Raw genomic sequence first — 14,915 nt, forward strand, 5'->3', positions numbered from 1 at the left:
GGGAAACTGAGGCCTGGCCCCCAGTCAGGACAGGGCACGGGGGTTCCGGTGCCCAGGCACTATGCCCTTCAGGGCCCAGGATAAGTCCCTTGTTCCTCCCTGGAGGCCGGGGCTGCATTTCTGCCGATCTCCTCCAATTGCTCCCTCATCCTGCCCACTGCCTTCCCGGCAGGGTTCAATCTAGGAAGTGGTTGTAGCTTCTCGGGTTTACCTCCTTCCGCCAACATCATGGTCTCTGATGGCGTCTGACTCACTGCAGCCGAGACCTCTGTGCAAAGTCGGGAATCAGGGGAGGCAGGGGAGGCCTGCCTTCCACCCTCCTCTCCAAGCAACTCACCCCCAGGCAGGGCCACCAGGCAATATTCCAGGGAGACCCAGGGAGACCCTTGGGCGGAGGTGCTGCTGGCCCAGCGTGAATGACCCCTAAGCACACGAGGTCCCCAGCCAGGCCTCCGGTGCCACGACAGACCCTGAGGCCCTGGAGCCTAGAGAAGCAGCTGCTGCTGGATCACAAAGGATTCATCCCTGGAGTGGGAGGCTGAGGACTCTTTCAGCTGCAGAGACCCCGGGGGGCCCAAGTGGGGCCTGGAGAGAGCCAGCTCTCCCTGAGCCCAGGTGAAAGGGCCTTCCCGGCCTCCAGTTCAGAGGTTCCCCAACAGCCTTCCATCCCGTGCCCAGCTGGCTGTGACGGTGTGTCTCTGGAAGTCTAACCTCACTCTCTCTTGCTGCAGCTAAAGTTCTCTCCAGAAGCCAAGATCCCCAGGAGGGCCCTCAGTCCCGTGTCTCAAACCTGCGTGCACATGGCTCATGGTCTAAATGCACGTGGGGCGTGCCCACGGGGGCCAGTCCCCCAGCACACTCTGCCCAGCAGGGACATGCGGGGACGGTGCTCATGGTGAGGGGGTGGGGGCCCGAGGGGGGAGCAGCATACCCAGGGCACCGGCCTCTGGTCCAGACATTCTGCAAACATTAACCTCCTTTGGTCTACACTCATCCTTCCAGTGTTCCCGTCCCGCCCTCTGTTTGCTCAGGCGCTGAGCTGAGTGAGGGGCTGAGGAGAGAGAAGACCCAGGAGCTCGGAGAGCCCAAGGGGTATAGATTTGTGATGGTCCCCATCCCGGGGACAAGCGGCGCAGGCCCAGGGTCAGGGTCAGGGTCAAGGATGCCTCGGCCAAGCGAGGCACAGGGTGGAGAAAACACTGACTCCCAGCCGTGCTGGGCCCTTTCCACAGAGGAGAGACTGAGGTCCCCAGGCCGAGGTGGTGTGCGGGCTACCACGAGGGCGGGAAGGAGGGCTCGGCCTTAGCAAGACGCGAGTCGTGCCCGTGCAGCCTCGGGCCTCCTCCCCCGCGCCCTGCCCCGTGTCGGCCCCTCCGCAGATGCTGGAGACGTAGCACCTGCTACAAAGCCCTGGGGCCGCCACAGACTTGGCCGCCCCTTAAGCGTCAGGCCCTGGAGCTCCACTGCGCTCCCTCCTTGGAGCTGCCAGGACCACAGGAGCCCCCTTAGTGGGCTTGCAAAGCGCTTTTTTTTTTTTGGTAAAATAGCTTTATCCTCTGTCAAAACACAAACCAACACACTTTGAGGGGAGGGGAGGAGAACGAGGCAACACAGTCTAGCCCCACGGCTCACTTAGAGGAGGACATGAGACTTAAAAGCCTGACCCCACTGCTTGCCCAGCGGAGGAAATGTCACGACCCTAACACCCACTTATAAATATCTCTTGTTATATTAAAAATATATATATACATTTCCAGGGCCCACCTGGCTCTACTCCTGCACAGAAAGGGTTAACCTTCAAAATTCACCATCAGGGTCCCGGGATGGGGCTGGTAAGGAGAGGCAGCTTGGGAAGAAGGGGAGTGCTGAAAAACAGAGAGGGACAAGCCAATGTGTACCTGGGGCCCTCCAAGACCTCCAAAACAGAGAAGGGGGAGGATGCCTTTCAGAGACGGAAACCAATGCTGTCCCAGGGGTTGTCTCACTCCTGTCCCCAGTGGCAAATGCTCTGGAGTGATCTGTCCTTTCAGACATCCCTGTGAGGTCCCGATATCAGGATGCATCCTTTCCTCTCAGTCCCAGCCCATTCAACTCACCACCGAGCTTTAAAGGTCCTAAGAGGGAGTAGCCCACCGCCCCCACCCCCAGCCAAGTAAGAAGTGTGAGGAAAGCTGGAGGTCCTTCCTGGGAGGAGCCACTGCTGGGGTCCCCCTTCAGTCCCTGACCAGGCGGTAAATGTGGTGCTGGGCCCCCCGCTCACTGGTGGAGACCTCGAAGACACAGGCGGTGCAGAGCAGCAGTTCCTGGGTGTCTCTGTCTGTCACCACCTGGAGGATGGTGCGGTTCTCCAGGACACTGGGCATCACGTCGCACTCGGGCAGCTGCCGCAGCTTGTGCGGAAAATTCACCAGGTACTCACACATGGGCGAGCGCCGCAGGCGCTGCACGAACCTCCCGTCCTCCAGCTGGCATGCTCCGTCTCTACCTTCTCCACCACCTGCTTGCCGACGGAGCAGACCTTGGAGGAACAGGTGAAGGTCATGTGCTCCAGGCTCTCGTGCTGGCTGCTCCCTCCACAGAAGCCACCACTGCCACCGCCGGCCCCCACCTCCTCGCCCCTCGGGCCCCAGTTCAGGTCCGCCCAGAACTCGACCAGGAAGAAGGCGTTGGGGGGCCCACGATCATACAGCTCCCGCAGACCACCCTTTATCTCAGGGAATGTGTCATAGATCTGCCGGACGTCCACACTCTCGAGGGGGGCGCGCTCCGGGGCTGGGGCAGTGCTGGCTGATGTGTACAAACAGGTGCCTCTGGTAAGAGTCAGCTCCGCTCAGCCTGCAACACCACCCCACAGGTATGCGGGGTCTGAGCCCCAAATTAAATTGGAGAGAAACTGCAGGAATTTAAGAGACTCCGTGAAGTCGCCTGAGGGAGCAGGGGTCAACCCAGCGGCCTGGAACCCAGGCTGGGCTCCCCTCATAAGTAATGGCATGACTTGATAAAGGAACTAGTGCAGGCCAGGTTGGAGCTGAGTCTGGGCTGGGATCAGGGGCTCAGCCTGCAGAGGAAGAGGGCTCCGTCTGGAACTAGGGTATGAAGCAACGAGGGCTGAGCCCTGGATCGGGGCTGAGTCCGGGGGAAGGACTGGGCTCAGCAAGGGGCCCCAGGCTGAAAGGCGGAATTTCTTCCCCGAGCAGCCAAAGCCCGAGCCACCCACGTGATCCTCTTCTTGCGCTGCGAGCGGCAAGATATTTCCACCAGCTGCCCGATGCATCGCCCATAAAGCCATAAAGCAGAAACTGACTTTGAAATGGCCCTTTCTCCGCCTGTATCCTCGGGCATAAATTTAAATTAAATGGCAATCTAAATGCCTGCGACTCTTGAGTTGTCCTCGTGGGGCTGTCTCTCCGGGCTGCGTGGGGAGACAGAATGCCACCCTAAACCCATCCTCCTGTGCCACACGGGTGAACGTCGGTGGGGGGTGGCAGCGGGGAGGGTGGGCGGCCCTTGGCAGATGGAGCGGACACGTGGGACCGGTGCCTTCCCCTCTGCGGATGCCGGCTCCCAGGGGGACAGGAGAGACGCTGGGTCGCCCGAGGGAGGGGCTGCACCTCCGTCCACCTGGGAAAATGGGGAAAGACACAGCATCTCTTTTGCACGCTCTCTGTAAGATTTAACAGGCACTGAGCAGACTCCCGACCCACAGTAAGGGCTCGTAAGTATCCTGCATGTCTCCGCCGGGTTGAGAACCCACAGGGAGCGCCGACGGGGGACTCAGCTGATCCGACTTGTGCGGAGCACCCTTCTCAAACCCAAGTGTGTGGAGGAACCCCCAGAGGGCTGGCTCCGCCCCCGGGTTCTGAGCCAGCAGGCCTGGGAGGGGCCTGAGAACGTGCATTCCTATCAGGGTTCCAGCTGGTGCTGCTGGCATGGGGACCACGCTTGGAGACCTGCTGTGCTAGAGAAAGCTCGCCGGTAGCGGTGACTCACGAGCAGCAGGTGGGTACGGGAGGGCAGGAAGACGGGGCGGAGGGCCTCGCTGCTGCGGCCCAGGCCGGAGGGGACCAGAGGGCTCCGCCTGCGTGGGGGCAGGGAGAAAGGAGGGGTCGCCATGCCTTGGTCCGCCCCGGCGCCCCAGCCCTGCACCTGCAGAGCCCCCCCATGCAGGGTACCCTGTGCGCACAGCACGGGGCAGGGCACCCAAATCAACTGCGCCTGGCCTCAGGCTCCTGCCCACGAGCTCCTCCCTCACGGCAGCAGCCTAGACACAGGCTCCACGTACCGGTGGACAAACCAAAGCTCAGGAAGGTGAGGACCCCCCACGTCCTCTGGGCCAGGGAGTGGCGGCTGCTCCCCAAATCCAAATCCTGGGCTTCCTTCCCAAGCCCCTCTCCAACCTTTCTCCCTGCAAACTCGGAGGCTGAGCTTCCAGCCAGGTCCCAGGTACAAGCCCTGGCGTTTGGGGGTACATGCCAAACCCACGGTGCCCTTAATCTGGTCCCGACAAGACTGGACCCTCCCCTCAGCCTCCATCCTCTGGACGGCCAGGCCACCCTGTTCCTGTCTCCCAGTGCAGCCCCAGAGGAGGAAAGCCATCAGGACATCACGCTGTCGGGAGCAACTTGGCTTTTACGGATGGCCTTTGCCAAGATCTGCAGCCTGGCACAAACAGGCAGAGGCACCTCACCAACAGTGAGGAAGGAAACTGGCCACAGGGATGAGCTCCCGGGACCTGCAGGGGGAGGGAATGGGGGCTGATCTGGTGACATGGGTGGGAGGTGAGGACAAGAGCCAGCTGTCAGGAGGGGCTACGGGCTGGCGTAAGGACAGGTGTGATCGGGTACCTGAAACGCTTCCCGCGGAGCAGTGGGCAGACGTGAGCTCAGCGGCGTGTGCACTCAGCTATGTGCCCCCAGGTGTGCGCTCACAGCCATATGAGGAAAGGGCTCAGGGGCTTGTAGAAGGTTTTGCAGATAAGAGGGACTTACCGTTCCACAAGCAAAATCAAGGGTCAGAGCGTAGCTGTGGGCGGGGCTCGGGGGCTCTCTCTGGATCGGGGAGCAGTGAGCTCTGTGGGCAGGGCTCAGGGGCTCCCTCTGGATCGGGGAGCAGTGATGAGCTAGCATCTTGTTGGTCTGGGCTCAGAGTCAAGGTCATCCCCCAGCCTGGGTGCAGAGTCCTCCATAGCTGGAGTCCAAGGCTGAGCATAGGTCAGGGCAGAGCCTATGTTGTGGACGGCTGGACACTAAGGAGGCAGGAGAACTCAGCAGGGAGTGCCCGTGCAGAGCGCAGCTGCAGGGCCCAAGCAGCGGGGCGTAGAATAGATGGTGTTCACAGGCAGTGGGGTGGGGGGGATACTCCTCCTTTGACCCAGCCACGCCACTTGTCTACGGTCTGGCTACGGTCACTCAGACCCCTCCCGGCCCGAGGTCAATCCAGTGCACGCTCTGAGGGGCTCGTCAGTGGGCCAGGCTTCTCTGACTCCATTTCCTGCTTCCACCAGGCCCACCAGCCTCCACCAGGCCCACCGGCCTCCGCCGGCCCCCACCAGCCATCCATTAGCCAAGATGAGTCCCCATCTAGATCCGTTCTACGTCACCACCGGCCCTGACCTGCTCCCTTCTCTCTGCCCTCTGCCAAACCAAACGAGGGACACCCCCCCAACCCTGCAACACACCACTCTTGAGACCGAGACAGAAGGTGGGGACTTTCGCTGGTGACGCAGGGTAATGACAAGGGCAGAAGAGGGGGCGCTGGAAGCTGTACAGCAGGAGATGCAAAGCTGACATCTGACTTCCTTTTCTAGAAACCTCTTGGTCTCCCTGGAGAAGAGCCCGATTCCCGATTCCCGGGTGAAGCAGGGTAAGCGCCTGGAGCATCCTGTGATGTCAGAAAGTGAAGGGGGCGGGGCATGAGGGCGGGGCAGGGAGCCAAACGCAGGAGCTCCCCCTGCTGGAGCAGCCTGGGAAAAACATAAACACCGGGAGTGTTCCATTCACCCGTAACAAAGCGAACGTCTGCGAGCCCGCACCGGCATTAACAGATAACTGGATAAATAATTAAGTGGAAGAGAAGGGACGAATCTTCCCTAGAGAAGAATTCTAATTAACACGTGTAGAAGGAATGAGGGGAATTGGATACCCCGTGAGCACACCGCTGCCAGCAAGACCCACCAACGGCAGCTCAAAATCATGAACAAAAGTTTAAGGAAAAGGAATGCATTGTAAAGTCTCCAATTACTTCCCTCAAAGATATTTATTAGTTATGAAGAGAAAAATAGTAACTTTCCGGTAACTTTTAAAAATAGTAACTTTGCAACAGAGAAACCCGACAAACACCGGTTTGATGGAGGGATCAAGGTTAACACTACCTAAGACCTACAGCCCTCAGGGCCTCCCCACGTGACAGCTGTGGAGGGCGCCTCCCTTCTCTCACATTCCTGCCCTAAATGCAGAGCCTCCATCTAACTGTGAAAAAAAAATAGTTGACAAACCCAAATTGGGGCACATTCTATAAAATAACCGAGCAGCACTGTCCCGAAGGCAGAGACGTGAACAGAATGAGGGAACAGCGCAGGCAGAGGGCTCAGGAGAGCAGACGACAAAACGCGAGGGGGCATCTGGGGCGGGATACACATCGGATCCTGAAACGGGAAGGACTTCAGTGGAAAACTGGGGAGCCCGCAGCGAGGTCTGTGGTTTGGGGAACAGTCTCACACGCACGGTAATATCTTCCCCTTGCTGACTGTATTACAATCAGGTAGGGATGTTAGGGAGGCTGGGCGGGGTAGTATAAAGAAGATCTCTGTCCTAGTGCGCAACTCTTCCTTTTATTTTGAGATGATTTCAAGTGAAGAAGGCATCTCCTTGGCCACATTTGTGTGCTTGTACCCCAGCCTGGCCCGGAGCAGCTCAGTCTTCCGTCTGCTTCTCCCCTCCCTTCCCCAACCCCCCACGTCCCCCAGCCATCCCTGAGCAGAGCTCTCCCTCCACAAGCAGCTCATTCAGGTGTGTTCCCCAGTGAAAACAGTTTCCTCCCCGACAGGAGAGCTGGCACTAGCCAGCAAAGAAAATTTTCTTACCTGAGAATTGCCAAGCAGCCCTGAGGGGGAGCCCCACACCCACTGCCCCCAGTGGGACCAGTTCCTGGCTCCGTATGCCATGCCCTGGAAAGATGACACCTGCAGTGGGCAGGCCAGCCCTGGTAGGCATCGCTGTAACACTGGGCCAACTCCTAGCCACTGGCAACTCTATTGGTGGCTGCCTTGGGGTCAGGCATCCAACCTGGTCCAGGATGACAGGTCACATGACACAGGCTATAGCAGCCTTTACATAAAAATCCTTTTTGAAAAAAAAATGCCCGCCCAAACTATTCTACCATCTCCCACCTCTCATTCTACCTAAACCCATCTCAAATTGTCCATTTAGAAATTTCTTCTAAAGGATTTCCCGATGCTCCCCAGTCCCCGTTTGGGGAATCGCAGGATGGCCCCAACAGCCAGCCAGAAAAGAGAAAACCCAGCCACCACTCGTGGCCTCATGTCCCCATGCTCCATCCAGAAGGGCCCCCCTTAGCCTCCGGGAACACAGAGAAACACCCCAGAACTGTAAGCCTCTTGTCCCAGCCCACGCCCCACCCCAGTCCTCCGAGAACTGCAGCGCCCAAGTCATTTCCATCCAATCAAGGCGGCAGCAGGAGGTATCTGTGAAACATGCCGTATGACTTCACAGTGGGAAATAGATTAATAAACCATTATGATCAGCCAGCTGATTATTAGCATGAGAATGAGGCTCTGGAGCTAATTGAAGCCATCCGGCAAAATGTCAGCGCCTGCTTGGGGTATGAAATATTCATCGCACCCAAGCCCCAACCAGAGAGCAGAGGTTTGTACGTACCTTTCCTTGTATGGCCAATGTCAGACGGGGCTCCTTCCCCTGTGGCACGGTCAGGGCCAAGGCTCAGAGCCACCTACTTACCGGGGCAGTGGACTTCTCCAGAGGGGCATGGGGTTTGGTTACAGATGTGGTCCTTTTCTTGATCCACTTTAAGAAAAGAGAGAAATTCTTGTGAGTGTAGAGAGCTTATGGGATCTCACCTGGGGGACGCCGTTTGTCCCTGGGAGGTGGGGTTCAGGGATGCCCCTTCTGTTGTATTTCAGCTGTGTTCCCTGAGGGGCGTGCCGCATCTGTTCCACAGCCTGCAGCAGTGCCATTCTTGACCGTGGAGTAGCCCTCAGCCACTTCCCTCCGCTGACCTTTCCCTCCCCGTTGCTCGGCCAGCAGCCAAGAGCTCTCTCCTCCAGCCAGGGGTCTTCAGCCAGCTCCAGCCATGGTGGGCGTGCAGGACAGGATGCGCCACAAGGACAGGCCGGCCCCCGTGTGATGCCTTGTCTCCACTAAAGCCAAGAGGGGGGCAGTTTCTCAGTCCCCCACAATGTGGAAAATATCAATGGCCTCTTCCCTACTGTCATAGCAACCACACTTTTTACAAAGTAGGTCTTCCCTCGTGGCGCAGTGCTTAAGCATCCGCCTGCCAATGCAGGGGACACGGGTTCGAGACCTGGTCCAGGAAGATCCCACATGCCACAGAGCAACTAAGCCCATATGCCACAACTACTGAGCCTGCGCTCTAGAGCCCACGTGCCACAACTACTGAAGCCCGTGCGCCTAGAGCCCGTGCTCCGCAACAAGAGAAACCACCGCGATGAGAAGCCGGCGCACCGCAACAAAGAGTAGCCCCCACTCGCCACAACTAGAGAAAGCCCGTGCGCAGCAGTGAAGACCCAATGCAGCCAAAACTAAATAAATAAATAAACAAATAAATTTTAATAAATAAAAAGTATCCAACGTTCTACTGTGTGTTGGATGTGAGATTGACATCAATTTTTCTAACAACAACAACAACAAAAAAAAGCTGCTCTATGCCATTTTTTTAATTAAGATAAATTAAAATTCCTCTGGTTTGAAGATATTTTAAAGACTTTTGTGACAGCCTGAAGATCGTTACTGCCCCCCTGGGGCTCCGGCTGATTCCAGCTGCGACAGCGTCTGCGATCTGCCCTCCGGCCAAGACCCCAGGGCAGACGCCCCCAACCTGGCATGGGGACAGAGTCCCAGAACGCACCCTGAGACCTGGACGCTCCCAACTCCTGGTAGGGGTCGGAATGGATGCTGCCTTTGGGGAGCACCATGCCTGGTGCTTATGAAAAGCCAGATTTAATATACGTGCCACCTCCAGTGGGTGCTACCAAGCAACACCGAAGAGTGGAGTTCCGATCCATCTTCCAGTGTGAGTGACCTCAAGAACAGGGTGCTGGTGGAGGGAACCAGGCACTCTCCCCCACGTATTGTGATTCCACTTGTAGAAGAGGCAACTCCAAGACAGAAAGCAGATTAGCAGTAGCCGGGGGCTGGGGCAGGCATTGGAAGGGAGTGCTGGTGGGGACGGGGGCTCCTTAGGGGCAGCGAGATGTTCTCCAATTGATTGTGGTGCTTGCACAGCTCTGTGAACGCAGTAAAAATCACTGAATTGTACGGCACATGAATTATATCTCAATAAACCTGTTTTTAAAAAAAAAGAAATCACTATACAGTAATAACGTATTTATTCTGAAAAAAGAAATGTATATATACATATACCCTCTTACCTAGCGATTCCACTTCTAGGAATTTTTCCTAAGGAAATAATGAAGGACGTGCACATAAATGCTTTCATACTTTAAAAAAGACATTAAAGTGTCAAGTGAGAGGGCTTTGAATAAATTACGGTGCATGCATTCGCTAGAACACTGCACAAATAGCAACTTAACACAATGTGGTAGAAACGCATCTATTGACATAGATGTGTGTTCACGATAAACTGTTGAGTGAAATTAACAGGGAACAAACAGCAAATGTGGACACTGTCAAATGATATGCCTCACCCACATGGGAGAGCAGTCGCTGAGTTATACACAGGGGCTACTTCCAGATGAGGGCTTTGGGAGGATTTTTTCCCCTCCTTCTTTCAATTCTCAGGATCATCTAGCTTTTCCATTTTGACCTGTGTTACTGGTGCAATAAACTGGTATGGGTTCTTTTTTGGAGATGGCCAGAGGGAGGGCAAGTAAAGAGAAGGATGGTCTGGTCTGAGCAAACAGAGTCTTTTGGGGGAGCAGAGCAGAGCGGCCTCCCCAGCAGAGAGGGCTCTTGGAGCTGAGGACCAGGGTACCTGGGCAAGACCTGCCTCTCTGGTCCTCCGTCATGTATAAAATATATGATAAATCCCACCTGGAATCCTCGCTCCCATGCTGAGCCCCAGAGGCCCCGAGGAAGCCACTGAAGGAAGACAGCTGTGGGTGCAGGAAGCCAGCCCCACATCCTCACGTCGCAGGGACCAGGCCTGGATGACGAGCTCAGGCCCCGGGCCAGCAGGTCGGCACTGCGCCTGCTCCCTTTGCCTGTGCATCATTTCCTGTTACTCAGCATCACTCAGCCCGGGAGATGCCAGCCTGGGGCCGCGCCCGCTGCTGGGAGGGGCTGCTCCCTGTCCCGGACACGCTCGGCTGGGTTTGGGTAGCCCGGGCCTGAGCAGAGTTGACAGCGCTGTCTGCTCCATCCCGAGGAGGGTAGCTCTGGGAGCAGACACAGCAACACCCAGCGCCTGCCTGAAGTGGGGCAGGACCCCCCAGCTTAGCCCTGGGCCCGCCGCCCCTCCATGGCCCTGCACAGGTGCAGGGGGCTGTGAGACAGGACTACCCCAGACACCAGCCTCGGGTGATGAGGCCGGAGGTTCCATCGGGACAGTGGCAGGGCTGTTGCAGAGGGACAGCACGATCCGATCCGGCCCATGGCGTTCAGTGAGCACGTACTAACTGCTCTAATGGGCTGTTTCCCTTACCCCTCACACCAGCCGGGTACCCAGGCTTACAGATGAGGGACCAAGGCTCAGGAAGTTCGTTGCCCAACTTGATTACTAGCTGGGCCCAGACTTAAGTCTGCTTGAGTGGGGAAGCTGTGCCCCAGGCTCGCTGCAGAGGGTCTGGGTTGCCAGGGTCGGGCTGCCCACCAAGCACCCGCAGGCCTCCAGACTGGGCCGGGGGCCTGGCAGCTCCATCCCCGTGGGGAGGCAGGGAAGAGGCTCCACCTGAAAGACCGACAGAGCAGGCGGGCAGGGTCCCGGCGGTCATGGCCTAGGGCAGCCTGTGGTCTCCAGGAGCCCGGGCTGGGCCTGTGCCCTTGGGGAGGAGAGGAAAAGTGGAGCCCGCCCACTGGGGGAGGGCCTGTCCCAGCTCTGCTTCCCAGGAAACAGGCTGCAGGAGCGTGGGCCCTGGAGGCCCCCCTGTAAGGAGCTGAGGACAGCAGGTGGGCGGAGAACAAGGCGGGCCTGCCGTGAAGGTGCAGCGGCCGAGTTTCCGCAGGTCACACGGGGTGGGGCTGGGGGCGGTGGTCCTGGGGGCTAGGCCACCACCTCAGAGTTGCCTGAACTGAGGTGAGCGGGACAGGCCTCCACACCCACGGCATCAGGTCATCACTGGCACAGGCCCCCAAGGGGGCAGCTACCTTGGACCAGGAGGGTCCAGGTGGCCAAGAGCGGAAGGTGGCGGCTGTGAGAACGTACTGACGGCAGCTGGGACCGGAAGAGGGAACCTGGGTGGATGCAGAGCACGGTCAGGGGCAGAGGCAGCCCCCATCCTGCCCAGAGAGGGCTGGGGTCAAGGCGAGGCCCCCAGGGCTCCTATCTGCCACGGGGCCAGAGACGAGCCCTCCTGGTACCCTGAGCCTGGGTCCTCCATGCTGGCCGCGCCCCTGGCTTGTGGCTGCCATGCCCACAGGTCCTAGTGGGCCTTAGTGGCTCACTTCTCTGGCTTCCTTTCCAGTCGCGGATGTCAAACCTCAGGGCACTGCCTGGGTCCCTTTCCAGAGGGAGCTGATGCAGGACAGCAGGTGATAGGGGAGGGCCTGGATTCTCTTCCTTCCCCTATCCTCTGGCAGGACCCTCCGTGCATCCAACCCCCTACCGCCTCCCCCTAATCACAGCCCGGCCAGGAACCCACGGCCGTGCTCACCTGGTTGAAGGTAGCACAGCCCTCAACACAGCCCCTCACGGGGCAAGAACGCTACGTTCATAAAAGCAGTGTTTTTTCTCTCTATGAAGATATCGGAACTCACTGCGGGGGAATCCAAACCACCCAGCTGAGCAGAAACGAAAAGTCTCCCCAGATCCCTACCCAGCTGGAAGCTTCTGCAGCTTCGGTGCCACCCCCTCCCTGGGCCCCCTTGCAGGTTTGCAGAGGTTGAGGCATAGACCCGCATCCGTGCTCCCACTCTCTGGGTGTTTCGCTCGACAGTGTGATGTCCATCGTGTCCAGGTACAGATGTGCATTCAGCCTTTCCAGTTACACGTGTCAAACCTCAGGGCACTGCCTGGGTGCCGAGGCCTCTGGGCGTGGGGCGGTGTCCCCCATCCCCCGACAGTGCAGGGGGATCGGAGAGGTGGGCGCCGGGACAGAACCTACAGGACCCCCAAGCCAGTGCAGAGAGCCCGCCAGGCCTTGGTGCCCTGGCCTGGGAAGCGGGGTCTGTTGGCCGCACAGCTGCGACCACATCTGGTGGGTGGGAAAGCTCTCAGGAACGTGCGGGCGGGGCAGCAGGGAAATTGGAGCCGAAGAAGCAGAGACAGCCCGGCTGCAGTAACTTCTTTGCTCAATCAATAGCTATTTCCCGGCTCCAAATTACTTTCTTCTCCCCCTGAAACCATCCGAGGCAGCTACTGCCGATCAGCTATGACACGTTAAAGAAATGCTATTGGAATTTCCAGGCCTGAGAGGGTTCTCCTGACCCAGTGTTTGCTCAGCCATCCCTGGCAATGCCACGGAGAGGACAAGACGTAAGAAGAGCTCATGGACCCGGCTGAGCAGCTCGGCTCCGGCCACGGGGCAGCCAGGACCTGCGCGAGGCTCAGGGTCCCCAGAGCGGCCTGCTGGGGCCTCCACACCACGGCGGAGTGGGCGCCAGACGTCGGCATCCACCCTGTCCCTCCCTCCCTGGGCCCGACTTTTTTTGTTTTGGTTTTGTTTTCATTTTTTGTTTTGTTTTGCTAATTGCTTTATAACCACAACAAACTAGTACAGAGAAAGCCCTGTACAAAACAACACAATAAAGATCCAGGTGTTCCCTTAGGCAAGGCTGAAGATTTCAGTCTCTGGCATTTGGGATCTAGGCTGCAGTCCTTGTTTTTGGGTGGATCACTGGGTGTGCGGCACAGTCCGTGCTTTTAACCACATTTGAACAGGAGAACGGCCACTTGGCTCAGGTAGAAGATGAAGTGTTTGGTTTCCCGTGTCACATAACTACCGAAGTTCCTCCCCACGGTGCAGTGCCAGGTAGGGCTGTACTTCTTGTCAAACTCCTTCCTGACACGGGCAGCAACGTCCTTCTCTATAGTCTATTTCTCTAGTTCCTGAGTAGCACGCTCCACCGAGTCCTGTTGCATGTCCTCTGACATATTGGCATTTTTCATCACGGCCTCTCGGTCACACGTGGTTACCAAGGGGCAGGGGCTGGCCGACTGCAATGGCGGCGCATCTATGGAGCCCCACGCCAGCCGCCGCCGCCTAGTCATGGGCCCGACTGTTAATTGCCCCAACTGCATGCCAGGCCGAGCATGGGGTACGAGCCCACAGAAATGACAGAGACGAGTGCCCTGCCCTCTGGAAGCAAGCAGGATGGGAGGCCACGCAGAAGCAACTCTTGGAGTGGCTAAAATAACCCAGTTGCGGCCGTGTGCTCACAGCAAGAGGGAGTCCATCCCCCCAGCAGGGCCCCGGGAACGCTAAGCCTCCCAGCATGGATAAGAGAGCCTCTGGCAGGTTTTCCTGTGATGGGAACCCATCTCACCTGTTCCCAAATGTAGTGGATTGAAGGGGGGTTCTCAAAAGTTATGTCCATGTCCTTACCCCCAGAACCCGTGAATGTGACCTTGTTTGGGAAAAAGATCTTTGCAGATGTAATGAAGTTAACGATCTTGAGATGAGATCATCCTAGATTAACCGGGTAGGTCTTAAATCCGCGGGCAAGTGACCTTATAAGAGACACAGAGACAGAGGAGAAGCCACATGAAGTTGGAACAGAGACTGGAGGGATGCAGCCACAAGCCAGGGACACCTGGACCACCACGAGCTGGAAGAGGCGGGAAGGATCCTCCCCCAAAGCCTCTGGAGGGAGCGCAGCCCCGCCGACACCTTGATCTTGAATTTCTGTCCTCCAGAACTGGGAGACGATAAACTCCTGTTGCTTTCGGCCCCCCGGTTTTGGGCAGCCCCAGGACACTCCCAGACCAAACACGGAAAACACTGAGCCCAGCAGCAAAGCGTGTGGTTCAGGTGGGAGTCCCGGCTACTAGCTGTGTCCTTGGGCAAGTTACTTAACCTCCCTGAGCCTCAGTCTCTATATCTTAAAATGGGAATAGCGCTAGAACCTTCCAGAAGGTTGGGAGTGATTACATGAAATGACGTCTGGCACATGAAGAGCCATGTGAAGGGGTCACCATTCCTAGGCCCCCTCCCTGAGGTCCCATCCTTGCCCTATCATGTCACCTCTACCTAACTTCACCAAGGCCCCCAGGGACTCATATAGGTGAGTTTGGGGGATCTCAGGAGGCTTCCTACCCTACCCATATCAGAAGGAAATGAGAGCCCATCCTGTTCCTTGGCCTCACATCTCCAAGCCATCCTTCACAGTGCCCATAGCAAAAATGGCAGTGATGATAATAGTTGCAGTAGTAGAAAAACACTTAGACATTCTTCTGAGAACATCATGGTCGCAAAGGCACCAGCACCTCATAATAGACATATAAGGTCAGCACTATAGTTATTCTCCGTTGACAGGTGAGGAAACTGAAGCAAAGAGAAGCTTGTAAATTGCTCAAAGTCCCGG

At 57.5% G+C, this 14,915-nt stretch overlaps 2 pseudogenes; both read right to left on the bottom strand.

Annotated features, from left to right (window-relative positions):
• Positions 1-2,213: 2,213 nt before the first annotated feature.
• Positions 2,214-4,113, bottom strand: LOC132523122 (transcriptional enhancer factor TEF-4-like; annotated as a pseudogene).
• Positions 4,114-13,254: 9,141 nt separating this feature from the next.
• Positions 13,255-13,602, bottom strand: LOC132523123 (dynein light chain 1, cytoplasmic-like; annotated as a pseudogene).
• Between the last annotated feature and the right edge of the window lie 1,313 nt (positions 13,603-14,915).

The sequence above is a fragment of the Lagenorhynchus albirostris genome, chromosome 7 (assembly GCF_949774975.1).
Source record: "Lagenorhynchus albirostris chromosome 7, mLagAlb1.1, whole genome shotgun sequence".
In the NCBI taxonomy this organism is placed as follows: Eukaryota; Metazoa; Chordata; class Mammalia; order Artiodactyla; family Delphinidae; genus Lagenorhynchus; species Lagenorhynchus albirostris.